The following is a 4625-nucleotide window of genomic DNA, read 5'->3' on the forward strand; positions in this document are numbered from 1 at the left end:
GTGGCCTCAGGTAACCCAGGGGCTCTCCCCAGCCCTCTCTTCTTATGGGCTCAGGGCCTCTCCAGCCCACCCCCTTGTTAAGGAGGCTTCAGCAGCTGCCCAGGTGTGGCTGATCTCCTCCATTGAGGCCTCCTGGGAGGAGGGGGCGAGCCGAGGAGCAGGTGGAGTCAGAGCCCTTCATCTGCAGTTTATTAAGCAGCTGGTGCCTGTAGACCTGAGGAGTCTGAGGCTGGCTGTCTGGCCTCTTGTCTTCGGCTGGAGCAATAGGGGCTCTGGGAAGCCGGTGCGTGGGACTGGTCAACCTGACCAGCGCTGGATGGCTGACTCAGCTGGAAGCCGTCAGGAGCAAATATTCACAGAGGGTGCCAGGGGCGGCGGTCAGGATGGCCGTGTGGGGCCGCATGTCCAGGCTCTGGGGCCTCCATCCTAGGGTGTGTGTTTCCTGGAAATTGACAAGGTGGCCACAAAGTGCCGGCCCACTCGTTCTGTAGCCCTGGTGGTCACGAAACTGATTGGGGGGCCTGTTAGAGTTGCAGATCCCAGGGTCTGCAGGTCTGGGGTGTGGTCCAGGAACCAGCCTCCCTTCCCCAGGTGATTAGGGGGAGCTCCTTGTCCACAGCTGCGGTGCCAGCTCCCAGCGGGGGCGGGGCACGTTTTGGTGGAAGGAAAGGAAGGAGAAGCCTGTGCTGCGCTGAGGCCTCCAGCTGCCCTGCATCTCCACTGAGCCATGGAGCACAGACACGAGAACTCCTGCTCCAGCCCAAGGGGCTTACCAGCGAACTTGGAAACAGTGTTCGTTTTATGTTTGAAGTGAGTGTTACGGTTATCCTTGAACAGGTACCACGTGTGCATAGTTACAAGTTCAAAAGGAATTTGCAACAATCTCCCTCCCACTGTCTCTCACCCTCTCAGTTCCCTGAAGTGGAGGCTGCCAGTGGCATCAGTTTCTTCTGCATCTACAATGGATGTTATGAGTGACCAAGCAAACCTGTATGAGCATCCTCCCCTCCTTCTTGTTTCTATATAAGTGGCAGGATATGTACATAGTATTCCATACTGTGCTTTTTCACTTCATAGTACAACTCAGACAGCAGTTCACATCACGTACAAAGTGGCCTTATCCTTTTTATGGCTGTATGGTATTCCGCGCAGGGCTGTACCATCAAGCACAAGCATTTGTTTTCAGTCTTTTGCCCTGACACACGAGGCTGCTGTTACCCTGTGTGTAACAGCATGGGGGACGGCAGTTGGGTACTGAGTGAAGACTGCTCAGTCAGCCAGGCTTGTAAATTTGGGATTAAAAGTTAAAATAGTCCTCCTTGGAGATTTTAAGCACACAGCATAACTGTCAGGGGTGGCTTTGTCTTAGGGGCTCTTGGAGGCAGCGATTGTCCCGAAAGACCCTAAAAGCCCCTCCACTTGGGTTGAAAGCGGCAAAGTTAATCAGGCTGAGGTGCTCAGCACGTGTGTTCCTTCCCGACAAAGGGCTTGGCCCACCTGCCCACCCATCTCTCACACGCCAGCCAGCCAGAGGTGGGCAGAGGGCAGGGATGGTCTGACTGGGGAGGGGTCGCTGAGTGCTGGGCCTGGGGTCTGGAGCAGAACAGCCTGGGGGCTCTGTCCCTTCTGCCCTCAGGCAGCCCGGCCTTGTGCCAGGGCTCTGAGTATAATGGGGAGGGACCCCCTGAGCCTGGAGGATGGAGACCCCTCTGGGCGTGAGAGGGACTTGGAGAGATCTGGAGTGGGTCCCCTCTCCCTCCAGGGGGCTTCTCGTTCACCACTGAATCCCCAGCACCACAAGAGAGTCCTGGACATAGCAGGTACTCAATAAATTCTCGTGTGGCAAAATGGCTAAATGGCTCCCAGCCCTCAGAAAGATAACCCAGTGGGCTTCCACAGGGCTCTCCAAGCAAACCGAGGGCTTGGGAACCGTAAAGCCACCCCACGTGGACTCCCACAGCTCCTCACACGCTCCTTCCACGGGGAGAGTTCTGCGATCACTCCTCGGTAATCACGGCCTGTGGTCACTTTAGGTCACTGTGCTGGACGCCATGATGTGCCACCTGACCCCCTTCAGGGCGGAGGCACTCAGCCCCCAGCTGCTGAGAGTGTTGGCTCCTGGCTGCTCTCAGCACGTCCCCCTCCTGGAATCGCCGACTGCCGATTCCCAAGGCTGTGTCCCCTCCTTGGGGGCAGCGACACCCAATGTGGGGGGCAAAGGCTGGCTGCTTGTCTTCATCCAGGACGGCTCCGAGGGCCATCCCAGCCCGAGCACCCCAGGGCATCACCCAAAACCTTCGCGGCCACTACGTCCGGGTTCATCACCTGCTGCTGCTCCCCCACCCGCTCCCAGGTGTGGATCCTGAGAGCACCGCCCCCAACCTCGTGCGGGCAGATCTCCCTCTCAGAATCTGCTTCTGGGAACCAGACATGAAACAGTTTCCGAACAACCTCAATTCAGAAGTTTGAAAGTCGAACCCCACACAAAAGAAAACCCCATACTTGGTCTTATACAGTTAAATCTGCCTCCGCAAGAAAGAAATGATAACTGTGGGACATGATGGAGGTGTTAGCTCCACACGGGGCTAGTCACATGGCACCGTACAAATGTATCGAATCAACACTTTGTACACCTTGGGGGCCGGCCCGGTGGCACAGCAGTTAAGTGCACACATTCCGCTTCAGCAGGCCGGAGTTCACCGGTTTGGATCCCGGGTGTCGACCTGTGCACTGCTCATCAAGCCATGCTGTGGCAGGCGTCCCACATATAAAGTAGAGGAATATGGGCACAGATGTTAGCTCAGGGCCAGTCTTCCTCAGCAAAAAAAACTAAGTCTTCTCCCTTCCCCATTAGGGCTTAACAGAGGTATAAAGCTTAGAGCTGTGGCAAAGGGGTGCTTGGCTTCCTTCTTTCCTTTCTGCCTGCACAGCTGGGAATGGTGGGTCCTGACCTGTAGTAGCTTGGATAAGAGCCCCCAAAATCTCCCAGGTCCTAATCCCTGGGGCCTGCGTTATTTCACATAAAAGAGTCTTTGCGATGTGACAAAGAGTCTGGGGAGATTATCCCGGAGTATCTGGGTGGCCCTAAATGCATCTTTATGAGAGACGCAGAGGGAGGTTTGACGCACACAGAGAAGGCAGTGTGACACACAGCAGAGGCTGGGGTGATGCAGCCAGCAGCGGGTTGGAGAGGCAAGGAGTGGACTCTCCCCTGTAGCCCCAGAGGGAACACGGCCTGCGGATACCTTGATTTCAGCCCAGTGACGCTGCTTTGGGACTTCTGGCCTCCAGAACTGGGAGTGGATAAATTCCTGTTGTTCGAAGCCACCAGTCTGTGGTGATTTGTTCCAGCAGCTGCGGGAACCTCCCCTGTGCCTTCTGGGGAAGAAGGGAGGGGAGGGAGAGCTCCGGGCGGCTGGGAGGACTGCCAGCTGCTGCTTTCTCTCAGGTGGCTGCCCCGAGCCCCACCACGGCTCCTTCATGGATGCCCCCCACCCCCTCATGCACGTTTGCCTTGATGCTGGTCTGTGGTAGCCATCAGCTTGTCTTTAGTCCCTCTGCAGCCCCAGGAAGCCAGCGAGACCTGGAGCCTTTGCCTGCTGAGGCCGCTGGCTGCTCCAGGCAGCCCTATGGGTCAGGTTCTGGGATAACCTCACACCAGCTTCCTCTTGTGCTGTGTGGCCCCTTTCTGGTCCACAGGAAACACTCCTGCATGGTTTTTTGTTTTTTGGTAAGGAAGATTGTCCCTGAGCTAGCATCTGTGCCAATCTTCTCTATTTTGTACGTGCAATGCTGCCACAGCACGGCTGGATGAGCGGTGTGTAGGTCCGTGCCTTGGATCTGAACCTGAACCCGGGGCCGCCACAGCAGAGTGCGCACAAACTTAACCACTACGCCACTGGGGCAGCCCCGACACTCCTGCATCTTTTGCCCCAGCAAATTCTGGGGTGGCAGCAGCTGGTCTCATAGGAGGAGCACGTTTTGACCCAGGTTTCATGGACCCCCTTCCTCGCTGTCAGGGCTGGGGGTTTTGATGTCCGTCTGTTCCACCATCCTACTTCCTTCAGACCACATGAAAGCAGCGGCTCTGGGTGTTTTCTGAGCATCTCAGGCTCCATGGAGCCAGGATCTGGCCTCAGTTATAAAGATCTCGAGTCTTCAGGTTTTATTTTCTATGGAGGAATTGAATCCCTATGTCAGGGCCATATAAGAAAACATCCCAAAGGACAGAGAGGGGACTAAGGACTTCATTCCACACAACCCACGGCTCTACTGCGTGCCGCGCCAGCTCTCGGGAGCCCCTGGCATGGCAGCAAACACGAGGGACAAGAGCCCACCAGGTGGGGCTTTCATGCTGGTGGGACAGAAATGACAAATGGGAGGGACAAAGAATTTGCTGATGTCTGGGCGTGTTTGACAATGACAGTCTGTCCCTTGGGTTCTTGCACGACCCGTCTGTCCCCTTTTTCTCCAAGGACACCCATGAATGGGGATACGATTCTTCAGCCCCAGCTTGGCCCTCAGGACCTTGTAACGTCACTTGTCTACGGAGAAGGCTGAGGCGACATGAGGACCATCCCTCCTGCAGGACTTGCCCCTCCTGCCCATGTGCCTGAGAGCCCAGT

The sequence above is a fragment of the Equus asinus genome, chromosome 5 (assembly GCF_041296235.1).
Source record: "Equus asinus isolate D_3611 breed Donkey chromosome 5, EquAss-T2T_v2, whole genome shotgun sequence".
Classification (NCBI taxonomy): domain Eukaryota; kingdom Metazoa; phylum Chordata; class Mammalia; order Perissodactyla; family Equidae; genus Equus; species Equus asinus.